The sequence below is a fragment of the Peromyscus leucopus genome, chromosome 9 (assembly GCF_004664715.2).
Source record: "Peromyscus leucopus breed LL Stock chromosome 9, UCI_PerLeu_2.1, whole genome shotgun sequence".
NCBI lineage: Eukaryota > Metazoa > Chordata > Mammalia > Rodentia > Cricetidae > Peromyscus > Peromyscus leucopus.
In genome coordinates, this window is record NC_051070.1 from 50,157,682 (window position 1) to 50,174,625 (window position 16,944).

General features: G+C 39.1%; 1 protein-coding gene across 2 annotated transcripts in view; it reads left to right on the forward strand.

Moving 5' to 3' along the window:
- The window catches only part of Rb1 (RB transcriptional corepressor 1), a 138,300-nt gene that overhangs the window by 74,677 nt on the left and 46,679 nt on the right, over positions 1 to 16,944 (forward strand). The window lies entirely within an intron of this gene.

Here is a 16,944-nt window from a genome sequence, read left to right on the forward strand (position 1 = left end):
TGTACATTTTTCTGTATCTGTTTGATCATTTTGTCCCAGTCTTAAAGATAATACTAAGTCTGGGGTTGGGGATTTAGCTCAGTGGTAGAGCGCTTGCCTAGCAATCTCAAGGCCCCGGGTTCGGTCCTCAGTTCTGGGGAAAAAAAAATAAGGCAAAATAACAAAAAAGATAATACAAAGTCCACACTATTGTTTAATAGTAGGTATTGTTTTATAGCATTATAGAAGTGGAAGCTCTGTGCTGTAGGCATTTTAGTTATAGGGTACAAGCTACTGACAAAGATTTTGTTTTAATAAAGGAAGCATCTCCTATGTAGTAACTATAAGATAGTCCCCTATAATACTGTTATTTCTTCAAGTCTACTTTACTGGATAATACCTTGAGATTCACAAGATTTGCAGATTTAAAATAATAATTTAAACTGCGTTGCATGCTAAGCGTATTTAGCTTGAACCTCAGTATGAATGAATTTCAAGTATCTCCAGTTTGGGATTTTTGAATTAGGAATGGTCAATCAGTGAGAGTCTCATGCAAATGCTTTTATTTTTCATATGTTTTTAATGTCTGAATTTTATATTACACTTTAAATTATAAAATTATGAGATTGGTGGTGGATAACTTTGTGAAGATTAGTCATGCCATGCAAATATGATGGTGTGTATTTTTCCTGTAAGAATGATGGTCATTATGCTGGAAAGCATATCACATATACTTGAGCTTTCACAGACTTAAAAATAACTGAAATATGATACAAACACACACACAGGAAAATAAAAATTTCAGGTGACCGTTGGATGAGTTTTTCATAAATTGAGTGCATCCATGTAATGAACAGCCAGGTCAAGATTCTCAGCAAGTTTTCATAGACTTTTGATTCTGTATTTCTAAAAAAATTATCTCATTAACACTGAAACTTGATGGGATTGTATTCACATTGTGTTGTTGACTGAGGGGGGCGGGCGGCGGAATAAAATGAAGTAATAATAATTTTCATCCCATTTAAAGTATGTGTGCATGTGTACATGTACTGAAGATTGAACCCAGACCACATAGCCTCTCCCTTGGTCCAGCTCCATTCTGTGCCTGTAACTTTCCTCAGCTGATGTCCTATAGTCCAGGCATCTGCAATATCCTCTGGTCTCCATGGCAATGTCGGCTTCACTTTCACAGCTTCATATATTAGCCTGTCAGGGCCTACTTGCAACTGAGGGCCAAGTGTTCAAAAACGTGAGAATGTGGGAAGCATTTTAAATCATAGCATGTCTGTTAGGACTCCAAAACATTTAAGGAATTGTCTGTTTTTTTTTTAATTATTTATTTTTATTTTATGTGGATTGGTGTTTTTGCCTGCTTGTATGTCTGGGGGGCGGGGTGTGTGTCAGATCCCCTGGAACAGGAGGTACAGACAGTTGTGAGCTGTTGTTATGTGGTGCTGGGAATTGATCCTGGGTCCTCTGGAAGAGCAACTAATGTTCTTAAGTGCTGAGCCATCTCTTCAGCCCCCTGCTTACTTTATTTTTAATGTGGGTTTTTTTTTTTACAGATTTATTTATTTTTACTTTATCTGTATTACTGTTTCTTTGCATGCATGCATCTATAGTACCACATGCATGCCTGTTGGATCCCCTGAAACTGGGGATAGTTGTGAGCCACCATCACACTTGGGTCTTCCACAAGGGCAACAAGTTATTTTAAGTGCTGAGTCCAAAAGTTTTCTGTTTAATTCATAAGTCACATTTGTTTCTATTAGTACATGGGATTTGAAAGGGTTTTTTTTCTGCCCTTTCATTTACCATGTTTTAATGGTTCTCTTTGCTTTTTGTGGAAATATTATAGCTACAGTCATGCTTCCTTTACAGTCTTACTTTATCTATTACCTGTAATGTCTTACCAGTCGTTTATTATCTTTATATCTCATTGGGTGACTTAATATGTATAAAGCACTAAAAACAGCATGTGGCATGGTATTATCAGATGTAGCAGTTAATTATATAAGGCTGAGTAAGGGGAAGAGGGGATCAACTTACAATGAAATTCAGGTTTCTGGCTTATATAACCAAGTGAACGATAGTGTCATTTAAGAAGATAGATAGCCTGGATTGAATGTAATTTTTTTTTTTTGAGGATAAACTTCAATTTATACATTTGAGTTTGAAATAATTACATTCAGATTGAGGTGTCAGTTGTATATATGTGTTGAGCTTAGGAAAGAATCTTAGGCTAGGATTATGGATTTGAGAGCTGCCACACATATATAATAAACATTACCAGTCTTTTTTGACAAGTTATCTTATGCTGGTCAGTTTGGTAAGCACCTCTTAGAATGTCATTACATTTTTAAAAAAATTAATCATTGCATTCTCATAGTAGTCTAGATGAGGAAGTGAATAACTAGAAGCTTGGGATGTTTCCCCAGACCATACCTGCCAAGTGTCAGAGCTCTCATTTGAATCTTGGTGTGCTTTGTCCAAAGCTGGGTATGTCACCTAAGCGGAGAATGTAATCTGGGGAAACAAGACTATAGGTAGAACCCCAAGGACATTGAAAGGATGCACACAAAAGGGAAGATTTCGCCTACAAAGAAGAAAGGGAAATAAAGCAGCCAGAGAGAGAGGAGGAAAAAAAACCAGCATCAACGAGAGGGTTGCAAAGTCTGAAGGAAAACTTGCTGTTTCAGATGTGGTAGAAGCAACCAGTGAAACTAAAACTTGTAGCAAGCACGAAGTGGTGAGGAGGGAGAGCCGTGAACAAGAGGCCCAGATGGAGGCGAGGACCGAGCACAGAGCAGAAGCGGCACCACTGTGGCAGTGCCAGCTCTGCAAAGACTGGGAAAGAACCGCTCCAGTGTTTTCTGTTGCTAGGAAACAGTTTAGTGCAAACGATTATTTGATCTTGCTCATGACTTTTGTGAGACAGGCTTTGGGAATAGCTTTACAGAGTACTTGCTCTCTGACCCTGTGGTGTCAACAGCCTGGGGCCAGCAGATCTGCTTCCAAGATTCTCTTCCCCACCAAGTTCAGACTTCTGACTCTCACTCACACTTGCTTCTTCCTTTCTCTTCTTCACACTCCCATCTTGCCCTATGGTCCAGGAGGAAAGCTGTGCTTCCTCAAAGCATTTTGGTTTTAGGGTAGACACACTTCTGACATAGAAGCTGGGTTCTAAAAGGCTTCTGAGAGGACCATATCTGGAAATTACCTTCTGCTGGTCAAAGCAGTCACAGTCGACCAGGCAGTGGTGACGCATGTCTCAGAAGTCAGGAGATAGAAGCAGGTGGATCTCTGAGTTTGAGGCCAGTCTAGTGTACAGATGAGTTCCAGGACAGCTAGGGCTACATAGAGAAACCCTATCTCCAAAAACAAACAAACAAACAAACAAAAACCAAAACAGTCACAATGGTTGCCAGGTTGAGGGGATAGGGAAATGGATGCCACCTCCTGTTGAAGGAGAAACAAGGTCACATTTCAGAAGAGCATGTGGGTTCCAAAATACTTCTGTGGCAAAAGGGAGGAATGAGAAACACTGTGAGTAAGGTAGTTGTTGTGTGCCCTGCAGGAAACTGGGGAAGTTTCAAATTAATGGCTTTTCAGTTTTGTGTTTATTTGTTTCATAAAATGGAGTTCAGGTAGTTTACTGAGGGTGAAGTGGAGAAGATTCAGTGGCACTTAAAAGGTGGAGGAGACTGGTTGTGACTTGAAATTGTTACTGTGGGACCACATGGAGAGTGTAGACTGGTGAAGGAGGAAAGAATTGCCCTGCAGAATTCCAGGCACTTTTGAGGACAGAAACTATTCATCTGTTGTCCCACCACAGTTCTGTATGATGGCATTCTTTCCCCAGAATCTTCTTGCAGCTATTTGTAGGATTAGAAAAGGTAAGTTATGAGGTGAATTTGGGCGGGCATTAGAATATGGCTAGGTAGGCACAGTAGGGCAGTAGTGGGGCCAGGAATTTGAGGATGTTGACCAGAGAATGGGTAAGGTTAAGATTTGACGTTTTAACTGCTGGAGCCTAATGAAATAAAGATTTCAATTAGCAGGAACTTTTTAGTGATGTTTGACGTGACAGCGTGATGGGCGGAGATAGGAGAAATTTAGTCTTAATGTTAAGAAACAGACATTTTTGTATTCACAGAAATGATCTTGGGAGAGTGTAGACTGAACAGGGACGGACGTGAGAGAAAGAAAAGATTCAGGAATGAAGGCCAGGAAAGGGTCAGAGCCACCCAGGGCATGTGTGGCAAGGAGGAATGTGAACAAGGGGCTAAGATTTCAGTGCAGAGGGGCCAGAAGGGCAGAGGCAAAAGGCCTTGAAAAACTAGAATTTTATGATCTTTGACCAAGTTGCTAATAAGTTGCTATGAAAAAACTGTCTGCCTGGTGATACATCTGTGAAACAACTGTCTCATGTTAGTAAGTCTGCTTCAGCTTTCTTTTGTCACTACTGACATGGCTCCCTCCTCCTTTAATTTTTAACTGATTTGTGTCTTTATGCTTAAAGTAAATATCTTTATAAAGTAGTCAATTGTTGAGTCTTGCTTTTGGTTTTTGTTGTCTACCAATATTTAATTTTTCTCTCTCTTTTATTTCCTTTTCTCTCTCTCTTTCCTTCCCCTAATTTTCCTCTTTTCTTTTTTTCCTTCTTTCTTTTTTCTCTTTCTTTCTTTCTTTCTCTCTCTCTCTCTTTTTCTTTTTTTTTTTTTTTTGGAGGCAGAGTCTCCTGTAGCTTTGTTTGTCTTGTAATCATTATGCAAAACTCCAAAGCAGTCCTTCTGCCTTGTATTCCAACTTCTGGGGTTATAAGTGTATGCCGCCATGCTCAGCTTCTGGAAGTTTTACATCTAATGTGACTGTTGATATGGTTGAAACTAAGTTTTCTTAGTGTTTGTTTTCTCCTTGTATGTCTCTGTTCATTTTCCTCTTTTTGACCTTCTTTTGCATTGAATTTTTTTAAAGATTTATTTATTTATTATACATAGTGTTCTGTCTGCATGTGTTCTTGCAGGCCAGAAGAGGGCACCAGATCTTATTACGGGTGGTTGTGAGCCACCGTGTCGTTGCTGGGAATTGAACTCAGGACCTCTGGAAGATCAGTCAGTGCTCTTGACCATTGAGCCATCTCTCCAGCCTGCATTGAATATTTTTAATCCATTTTATTTTCTCTGTAGGCTCACTACTTATACTTCTTTATTTTATTTTATAATTGGATGCTTTAAGATTTACAATGTGTGGCCTTAATTTCTCAGTCTACTTTGAATATAGTATAAAGACAGTGAAGCCAGATGTAGCAGGACACAGTTCCTTGCTACTCTAGAGGGTTATAAAACAATGCATTGGTATAACTTCTGTTATTTATTTATTTATTTATTTATTTATTTATTTATTTATTTCTATTTATTTACTGACAAAGTCTCACTATATAGCCCTAGATGACTTAAAACTCTGTAGAGACCAGCTATCCTCAATCTCACAGAGATCCACCTGCCTCTGCCTCCAGAGTACTTGAATTAAAAAGCATGCGGCACAATGTCAAGCCCATCAGTTACCTTTTAGAGAAAAAGAGAGAAAATAAGATAAAAATAAAAATACATTTTTATTTATTTACATGATTTTCTTTTTGGTGTTCTTTATTTTTTATATAGGTTCAGATTTTCATCTGATTTATTTTCCTTCTGTCTCTAGGAACTTTTTATTTATTCGTTCATTTAAGGTCTATCTATGAAGACTGTTTGAACTTTTGTATGTCTGGAGAACAGGTTACTTCATGCTTGGAAGCTCTTTGGCTAAGCATAGAAATCTAGGTTACAGCTTTCTTTTCATGTGTTAAGGAGTTGCTCTACTGTCTTTGGGTTTACATTCCTCCTCAAGTCACTGTGTTCTTGTTTCCCTGGTGCAGAAGACTTTTCTTTCTGGCTACGTGTCAGATTTTCTCCTTATCATTGATTCTAACTAGTTTTCCCATAATGTGCCTTATTATAGTATTTTTTTTTTTTTTTTTTGGCTTGGATATGTGAGCATGTAGATTTTACCACATTTGGATATTGGGCCATTATACTTTAAGTTTTGTTTTTTTGGTTTTTTTTTTTGAGGCAGCGTTTCATTGTGTAGTTTTGATGCCTGTCCTGGATCTTGCTCTGTAGACCAGGCTGGCCTCGAAGAGATCCGCCTGGCTCTGCCTCCCGAGTGTTGGGATTAAAGGCATGCGCCACTGCCATCCGGCTATACTTTAAGATATTTTTATTGACCTTTTTACCTGTCCTCTTTTTAGTGCTGGGTAGTTATCTCAGGAGTGTGTGCTGCTTGTGACCTAGCTGAAGTGTGTCCCAGACCTCTGAAGATATGCATTGTGTTAATTCTGTCTCCTTGGTATTGTTGGTTTCTGTTTGTTGGGGACCAGTAGGTTCCGTCTCCTTTCTTTTCTGTCTGTGGCCTGGACATTTTCTCTGCAGGTCCCATTCTCGTATAATGAAGTTGCTTGGGGTTGTTCCACAGCCTACTGCTGCTTACTCCAACCCCCTCCTCTTTTTACAGGAAGATGGTTGTTGTCTCATCATTTTAGATGGTTTCTAGAGCTATCCCATCAGACCTGTGGGTATTTTGCCTCTGAGTGTTTGATGCTGTTAATTCCATGTGCATATTAGATACTATATTTTTTCAACTCTGGAAATTTTATTTGGATTCCTTTTTTTATCTCTTTAACAGATTTATGCTCCTTTGCCTTCTTGGACACATGAAACATAGATATTAAAACTTTTAAAATATCTTCCTTCTAATTCTAATGTCTGTTTCTTCTTAGATGAGTTTCTGTTGACGGATATTCTTTTTTCTAACAACCACGTTGTTGTTGGTTTTGCTCTTTTCTCCTTTGGGGCCTGCCACCCAACTCCCAAATAAATCACACACGATGGCTTATTCTTACTTATAAATGCCCGGCCTTACCTGGCTTTCCTTAACTTTAAATTATCCTGTTTATCCTTTGCCTCTGAGCGTTTATCTTTCTCTATTCTGTATACCTTTCTTTGTTTCTTACTCAGTGGCTGGCTGGGTAGCTGGGTGGCTGGACTCTGGAGTCCTCCTCCTTCTCTGGCTACTTTCTTTTTTCCTCCCAGATTTCTCCTATATATTCTTTCTGCCTACCAGCCCTGCCTATCCTTTCTCCTGCCTCACCGTTGGGTTTAGCTCTTTATTAGAGCATTGATGTTTTAGACAGGCACAGTAACACAGCTTCACAGAGTTAAACAAATGCAACATAAACAAAAGCAACACACCTTAAAATAATATTCCCAGCACCACTTTTTTTTTTTTTTTTTTGCCTCTTGTTGATTTTTTTTTTAAAACTAGTTGTTAAATATTGTGAATTTTGTCTTACTGGGTTCTGACTATTATCATATTATCATATTCTTGAGTTGTACTTTGGGACATATTTAAATTGTAAATAGTTCAATTAAAAAAAAACACCCTCCATACTTTACTTTTTGTTTCCTTCTGACTCCAGGAACTTTGTATTCATTCAAACAGCAGTCTTTATATCTAATTTTTTCCCCACTATCCAAGCAATGTTCTGTTGAGTGCTTATAGATGGATCACAAGCTTGTTCACTGTGGCGGGTAGAAATCAGAATTTGTGGTGGTCCCTCACAGGCGGGGCTCTGCTCCCTCCAGTGGTTCCTTTTTAGTGCTGGGTAGTTAATCTCAGGAGTGTGTGCTGTTTGTGACCTAGTGAAGTGTGTCCCAGACCTCTGAAGCTATGCTGCATTGTGTTAATTCTGTCTCCTCAGTACTGTTGGTTTCTGTTTGTTGGGGACCAGTGGGTTCCGTCTCCGCTCTTTTCTGTGTGTGGCCAGGACATTTTCTCTGCAGTGAGCTGCAGCGATGGCGGCTCAGCACGAATTTTGAGTCATGGCCTTTGTCCTGGTGTCTAACATTTGAAAAGTATTGTTTTTATTTTGTTCTGGTTCTTGTTGCTTCATCAGGGCTGTCAGTTTCTAAATACAAGGCTTCATGACTGATGAATATATATAAATATGAAGTCGAAATCCATGAGGGATATTTAGGGCATTGTTCCTGTTTTCCTGCAGTCCTGGAATACTGCTTACTCTGTGGGGACACTGAAGTGCTAGTAGTTCATTATTTCCTCGGAAGGCGTTTTCGAAAATCACAAGAAAGTTGTTTCCTGTGAATATGGTCAAACATGGCTGACTTACTACACTAATTTTGGTCAGTATATTCTTACATACAAAAAGGTTGAAGTCTTTTTCTTCAGTTGTTTTCCTAAATGTTAGATGAAGGATAGTATTCCACACAGCAGTGTGGGAGTGAACGACTCAGACTTTTTGAGTCCTGATTTGGTGGTAAACTCATAAACAGATTTTTAAGACGCTTTGGTATCCTTTTGAAATGTCAAGCTTGACAGGAAGTGAACACAAAAGGGAGAAAAGCCTGTGGTTCTATAAAAGCCAGGAAAGGCTCTGCGTTGTCTCTTCCTCTGTGAATCATTAACCTCCAGAGCACTCTGCACAAAGGTCTCAGTATTCACCAGGAGACAATGTGCTGACTTTTTTTTTCAAGTTACAGTTTACAAAGAATTATATGTTACAGGAAGACAATTGAATTGTAAGATAATGATTATTGAATTTACTAGTTTTTAAAATGTGGATTTGGACAATGAAACAATGCAGGCCATACAGTTTAATAATAACCAGAAAACTATAATGAAAAATCTATTGTGTTGATTTTTTTTTTTAATCTTTAAAACCAGTTCTTTCTGAAAACATCTAAGGAAGGCTTTAACCTTTCTTACCATTATCCAGTTTATCCTTAATATCACACCTTTAGTTTCCACAATTAACTAGTACCTTCCTGGGTCATGTGAGAGACTTGGCTTCACCGTCAAAGATGAAAGTATTTTATTTTATTCAGAATACAGTTTTGATATTGGCTGCTACAGGGTTCTGGGTTGTTCCAGGTTCTTGGGTCTCTGAAGAACAGATACTGAGAAGTGCATAGTTTCACTTCCCTTGAGTTTATCAAGAGAGGATGTATCTAAGGGCTGGTGGTAAGGGCTTGGAAGCAGGCTGAGAAAGAGAACCTTTAGCAAGTTGGTGGCCCCTCTGTGTAGAAAGTTGGGGGCTTTCATGGTACCTTGGGGTGGGCTTTTAGCTCATTCCATAATATGAGCTTTTCCATGCATTCTCTAGTACAATGTCATTCTACATACTACTTCATATGTTGTTGGTATGATCAGCATCTAGAATATCCCCCAAGGGGAATGGGGTTTATATTATAATGAGTCCTAGGTTACTCTCAGACATCTTGAGTGCTCTTGCCTTCACCGCTGGCACTGGTTAGTTTTAGCTGGCCCTGAGTCGGGTAGGGGGCATTGCCATCTTGGCCTTTATGCTGTATGCTTGATATGAGGTCTTCTGGGACTTCACCCTCTGCCCTATTATTTTATATCACATTTGCTTCCCAATATCTCTGCTTTTCCATAAGTTTAAAATTTTTCCCATTTTTTCCTTTGCTGTAGTGTGGTGTGTGTGTGTGTGTGTGTGTGTGTGTGTGTGTGTGTGTGTGTAGTGTGAGATAGAGCACTATGATTACTATGATTTCTCGGAAGACACTTTACTATGTCTCTCACATGTTTAATTATTTTTAGTATTTTTTTTTACATCATAGTCACTTTTCTGAAGTATGTCTTTTGTACTGCCTTCTACTTTATATTGTAGTACAAGTTAATCTTTTTAAGTTTAAGTTTGTCTATACCTTCTTCCCATACAAGAACCTGCAATAACTTGTGTTGCCTTACAGAAAAACTTGGCCTTTTTGCAGTGGCTGTAATAGTTTGGCTATTGTGTCACAGCCCTTCTCTATAGCTTACTTACTGTAGCCACAGAGTTCTTTCATCTCTGAAGTAGATCACATAAATGGTCTGCTTCCCTGAGAGGTGGCATGTCCGATGTAAGATACCGGCTCAGAGGACTCAAGTTTCAAGTCCTAGCTCTTCCATGTACAAACTAATGTCTTTTTTTTCTCCCTTTGTAAATGGATGCATACATTTTAATTTTTTTCATTGTCCATTTTATTAGATGGTTGGTGGTGCTGGGAATGGATCCTAGAATTTTAGGCTAAGAACATGTTTTACCGGACAGGCCAAGAGATTCAAGTTTTAGAAAATTATTTAAAGGTTCTGAATTATTTGTCACTATTGAATGTGAATACATATTCTTTTGAATTATTTCAGTTTAGAAATGATTAAATAAAAAAATTAAGATAATACAGAAGTCTCATTTTCCTGTTCTTCTTTAGTTCCATTTTCCTTAATTCTTTTCAGGCAGTACGTGATATTCTCCACATCAACTATTTTGAAAGAACTGTAATTGTCCAAGTGAAATAAATATGACATGAGAAATAGCCCCAAGCCTCCAAGGAGCTTGTGATCTAGTAGAGAAGCGAATTGCTGTGCTGTGGGAAAAAAGAAAAAAAAATGGCCAAGAGTCAAAATAATAGTCACACATGGATTAGAAAAGGCTTGCAACAGATTGGAAATGTGCAATGATAGATGAATGTGAAAGTGATCCTAAAAGTTGTGTTACACCCAACACTCAAAAGCTGCAACAAGCCAGGCTGTGGTGGCGCACGCCTTTAATCCCAGCACTCGGGAGGCAGAGCCAGGCAAATCTCTGTGAGTTCGAGGCCAGTCTGGTCTACAGCGCAACATCCAGGACAGGCACCAAAACTACATGGAGAAACCATGTCTTAGAAACAAACAAAAAATATACAAAGAAACCCCTCCCCAAATTACTCTTGATAAAAATGAAAAACTAGCTCTCTTAGAAAAGGAGGTATTTTATAAAACGCAATATGCCAGCTAACTTTGTGTGGTAGCTTTGTGTGGTAGTGGGCTTAGGAGGAGTCTTAAAACAGAGTGCATACTTCCTTTCTCCTTTAGCAAAGCATATTTTAGTATTTTTGCTTTTGAGCCAAAGATACCATTCTAAACACTATTATGTTAGTGCATTGGAGTCCTCATTTGCTTCTTGAAAATGTTATGGCTTTAAAAAAAAAGTATTTTAATTTATTTATATTATGTTGTATGTGAAAGTGTTTTCCTTATGTGTGTGTATACCACTTGTGAGCCTGGTGCTCGTGGAGGTCGGGAAAAGCCATCATATCCTCTGGAATTGAAATTAGGGATGTTGTGAGCTGGGTCTTCTACAAGAACGTCTGGTGCTCTGAACCATCGAGCCGTCTCTTCAGCCCCAAATGTTATGCTTTTTTTTCAGTGCCTTTTCTCTACTTATCCTCTTTTCTCACAGGTAGGGTTGTGGTTTCTCACTGTTTTAATGTACTATTACTAGAATTCAGGGGATCAAAACCTGAGTCTGGAAGCCCCAACAAGCTATACTTGGTCAATTGTCTCCAGTAAACAAATAAGAGACAAGTAAGAGCAAAACACAGAGAAAAGATAAATTATTCTGTGTGGCACTTTGGGAAGAGGAACAAATGGGGTTCAGTTACTGCCAAGTCCATCTTTGAGTTCTGAAACGAGGTCCAAGAGGCATGCCTAAGTTAGCAGTCTTCTTCAAGATGTGGGTCCCACTCATCAACTTGGTCTGTGGTTAAGTTGTCAAAACTATGTAAAATTTCTTTTAGGAAGGCAAGTTACTCCTCTTGCTGGCACAGTGATCTAACATTTCCCTTCCTTCAGCCTGAGATTCCTAGGAAAATTTTAATTTTGGATTCATTGTTTCAATAGGTTGATAGCCAGAGAGAGGCATGAGTGTCTGTCTTTAGAAAATCTCTTTTGCCATGACAGTTATATTACCAGTCTATAAGAAGTTGCCTTTAAGCCAGGCAGTCCAGAACTCAGGAGGCAGAGACAGGTGATCTCTATGAGTTTAAGGCCAGCTTGATCTACAGAGTGAATTCAGAGATAGCCAGGGCAACACAGAGAAACCCTGTCTTAATGCCCACTTGGTCGTTCACACACACCCCCCCATCCCCAAGGGAAAAAAAAGAAGTTGCCTTTAGCTTGCTCTCCTAAGCTGATTGAATCACTATTGTACTGTTGTATATACCCTTTGTTCTCTAAGATATGTGGCAAACTTTGACAGCGTAGTTTTCCATGTTAAGGGCTGTTTCTCCATAGTGCATTTCAAATTTTAATGTACATAGAAACCATCTGGAGAGCTTTGAAAATACAGGTTCTTCTCCAGGAGGTCTGGGTGGGTCAAGACTCAGGATTCCCAACAAATTCTTCCTGCTGTTCATTGCTACAGTCACCCTCTGGGGTAGTAAGACCCTTCCTTCCTCCCTTTTTTCTTTCAAGTTTTAATGGGGTGGGGGCGTTGAGACAGGGTTTCTCTGTGTAACCACCCTGGTTGTTATGGATCTCGCTCTATAGACCAGGCTGTCTCAAACTCACAGAGATCCACCTGCCTCTGCCTCCTGAGTGCTGGGATTAAAGGTGTGTGCTATGACCACCTAGCTTAAATAAATTTTTTATTAGAGATTTTTTACATTGTATTTTTTATCATTCTCACCTTCACCTTCACTCCTCCCCCTACCTTCTGACAGATCCACTTTCCACCTCCCCACCCTTTCTCAAGTTGTTGTCTTCTTCCTTGTCCTCCTCTAAAGTAACCCATCGAGTCTATTTTACACTGCCCATATACCCACAGGTATGGAGAGTCTATTTCACACTGCCCATATACTCACGGGTATGGAGAGGCTGTTTCACACTGCCCATATACTCATGGGTATGGAGAGTCTATTTCACATTGCCCATATATGCATGGGTATGAAGCCATCCACTGAAGCATGACCAGCCTTACCAGAGGCCAAATCACTAAAGAAAATGGACTAGGACTATTCTTCCCCAAGAAGCCATCGACTGTCAGTAGCTCCTTACTTAGGGGTAGGAACTCATGAGCCCTTCCCCACTTCATAGAGTAGCAGGATACTTGATGGCTGGTTTTAGATGAACTTAAATTATTAAAGTGTTTTCAGGTAAAATTCTCTATTTGTTCTTAAAGGCAAAGAAGAAAATGTAGTCATGATTCCTAGTTTGCGTATGAGGAAAGAAACATTGAATATAGAAAGGGGAATCTGGCATTTATTAACCAGCTTCAGTGTCTGTTCATCAAGAGTGTTTGCCTAGTGTAATTGTCATAATAATCCTATGAGTTGGTGGTAAAGTAGTCTTATCATTCTCCAAAGGTGGGAACTTGTTAAGGAAGGTTAAATAGTGTCTATCAGGTTGCCCAGTTGGCATTCCATGATGATTTCTAGTAAAGTGATCTGTTAAGTCATTCACAATTTTTTTTTTATTATATGACAGCGGATAATGTATATTCAGATACAAGGTGTGACAAAGAACAGTATACTTACTAAAATCTAAAGAAAATGCTAGGGAGAATTAAAATATATAGATCTTCAGTGGAAATACAAATAAAATTGAAAATAGCATAGTGAATAATTACTTTCTTATTTAAATAATTATCCAGTGAGATGTACGTATATGGGCAGTTTAAAAGAGCTAAAACAGAAGGTCAGTTTAATAATTGTCTTCATAATTGTACAGTGAATAAAGAACTAAGGGTATTTATATGGGGTTCCCTCCATTACAGCTAACAAAAACCTAAAGACAGGAGGACAACTGTTGTAAGTCAGTAGAAGTCTCCTTTACACATGCTTTTGAAAGCCTAAGCCCCTTATGTAGACCTGATTATGGTGTTTTTGTTTTTGTTCTCCAAGACAAGGTTTCTCTGTGTAACCCTGGCTGTCTTGGAACTCCCTCTATAGACCAGGTGGTCCTTGAACTCAGAGATCACCCGCCTTTGCTTCCAGAGTGCTGGGATTAAAGACATGCACCACCACTTCCTGGCTCGTTTATGGCTTTGAACATAAAATCTTTTCCATGTCTAAATCTTGCTCAAGTGGTTTCTAGTACTTAACCCTAAGTCTATTCTTTTCTCCATGTGTTTGTCTCCTTTAAGACACTGTCACTGTGAAATTGCTGGAGTTGACTATGGAGAAATATCTGTAATTCATCTCTTTACCTTGTCCCTTCTCTACCACACCATTGAAACAATATATATATATATATATAATATATATATATATATATTATATATTACCCATCCTCTTAGTTTGTGCTTTGGCTCAAAGTACTAAACAGATTAGGAAACTGAAAAAAAAAAATCCAAGGTAGGGTGTGGTGGTGCATACCTTTGATCCCAGCACTCAGGAGGCAGGGGCAGGCAAAACTTAAAAGAGTCCAATTCAAGGCCAGCCTGGTCACTATAGTGAGTTTCAAGCCAGCCAAAGCTACATAGTGAAATCCTGTCTTGAAAAATAAAAATCAGTCAACTGATCAATCAATCTAGCTGTTTAAGAATGCATTTTAATAACATGTGGAAACTTGGTTCAGGAAGCAATGCTTAGGGGGAAAAAAAAACCCACCAATCACATTCCTTTGTAATTTTCGTGATCCTCATATAGACCAGATCAAAACGACGCGCCTTCTGCATGAAATAGTTGATGTAGGAACCATAAGAAGCAATGTGTACAAGCACTGTAAAAGGGTGCTTATGTGTGTAAATTAATTTACTTCTTAGAACTTAAGAAATAGGAGCTCCTGCTTTCATAGGTGAAGAAACCAAGACACAGAGTAATCGGGAAACGTGTCTTAAAGGAGACAAACACACGGAGAAGAGAATAGACTTAGGCTCTGGCTGTGGTCTCCTCCAACCTCTGTGCAGCCTTTCCTTGTGATTAGTCACATGATGGTTCGAGTGTAGGTCTTTGTGATTGATTTCTTTCCTTGTATGCTTCTGTTTGCCTCTTGGTTTGTTGCTGTGTTGTTTCCAGCACAGGCCCCTGGGCTTGGGGTTGCTGGACCATATTTACTCTTCATAGGAGCCTTGAAGAGTAAACCCTGCTGTCACTGGTTTAGACCTAAAGAAACCTGAGATTTCAAAGCAAATCATGGCTTACTATACCAGGTTTTCTATCCTGTAAGTGGAGATATGCTAAGCTTCCAGAGCTGTTGTGAGGGATAATAAATAAGCATTTATGCAAAGGATATTGAAAAACATCACCCTTAATTCTGATTTCCTTTGCTTTATTCTCTTTCCTCACCTCTGCAGTGATTTCTTAACAAAGGGAAACTGGGGACAGCAGTCTGGGACTCTCTATCCTAGCTCACTCCCCATTTTGAGAACCTTTCCCTTCTCTGCCTCCTTCACCCTGTGGCCTTCTCCAAGTAGTAAATAGTCGGGGCCGGGGAGACCATTGAGACCTAGCTTTGTTACATGTGGCCACTTGGCTCTTACATGGCGGTTGGCATTTATTATATTGCTTTGCTTATGATTCATGTCAGTAATTACCCCAGGGCAGTGCGAGTGCACTGTTCAAGTACAAACAGGACAAGAGACGGCAACTGTAGAATGGCTAAGAAGCATCTTCTGTCCTTTACCTATGCGGTGGAAGAATAAATTCTCTAATCTAGGGATGAATATGGGTCATACAGTCCTGAGATCTCCAGGTTCAGTTTGCCATTTCTCGACTAGCATAGCGAGGATAGAGTTCTGGATGTACAAGAAAAGGAGAAATATCTTAGGAAACATTTGTCTTAACTGGGTGGTCTCTGGATTTTTTCAGTACAGTGAGAGGCGACTGTGAGTGAGAGGCCGTAAGATGAGGCGGTTGTTCTTGTCATCTCCAGCTCCTCGTCACCATTAGTAAAAGAGCACAGCTCTTGTCCCTTCTCTTTCTGAACACTTCTGAACGGCCCAGTTTTCCTCTGTACGCCACAGTCCAGTCACTTCAGCATGTGTGCTTATGGCCCTGGCATACACGATCCTTAAATTTACTTAATGGTTTTTAACATATTCTAATTTTGTTCAAAATGACCAAATACCCGAGGTTGTTTAGTTTTGTTTTCCATGTGTTGCTAAAAGTGATTAGATTTAGAACATGTGGGTCGGAGACACAGCTCAATGAGTAAAGGCCCTACCTCCAAGCCTGGCCCCTTGAGTTCAGTCCCCAGTCCCCACATGGTGGAAGAAGAGAATCAACTTCCACAAGTTGCTTTCTGACCTCTTCAAGTGTACCCTGGTGTGTGCATGCCCCCCCCCCCCACCAACACAATAAAACAAATCTAATTTAAAAGTTAAAAAAAAAGTGGTAATGAAATGTAGAACAGAAGGTAGATAGGTTTGTTTCTTACTCTTCTGGATTTTTAGAAATTACTATTGCTAAATTTTAGGTGATTTTTGTTTTGTTTTGTATCTTTCATTAAAATACAACAGAGAAGCTAGGCATGGTGGTATATATCCATGGCCTAAGCATTTAGAAGGCAGAGGCAGGAGAGTGTTGTGTTCCAGACTGGCCACTGCTATGTAGAACTCGGGCCTGGGCATTAGTGCAAATAGAACACTTGCTTAACATGCCCAAGCCCCCAGGTTCATTTCTTAGCTTGGAAAAAGAAAAAAAAAAAAAAAAAAAAAAACAACAAGATTTTATAAAACAGAATTTCTCTATAAGATTTTTGTTATACGCTGATGTTTTCTTTAAAAAAAAATCTAACAGATTATTGTTTTTCAGGCCACTTTTATTTTTGAAACTGTAATGCTTGGTCATTTTTATCGTTTTGCTCTTAGTATATTTTAAGATAATTTGCCTGGGATTTTTTTTCCTTTTCGTATTAAGAAATGCTAGTTTTTAACTTCTTCTTCTTCTTCTTCTTCTTTTTTTTTTTTTTTTTTTTTCTGTAAACATTGAAATGAGAACAGCAGAGGAAGGGCTAAGGAAAGGAATTACTGAATCATTTGTTCCTGAAAATAGCCTTTGCTTTATCTTTCCAGAGTGGACATTTGTAGCACTGTGTACTTGTGGAGCACTGTGATCAGGTTTGTCTGAACTCACACAGTAACAAACTCTT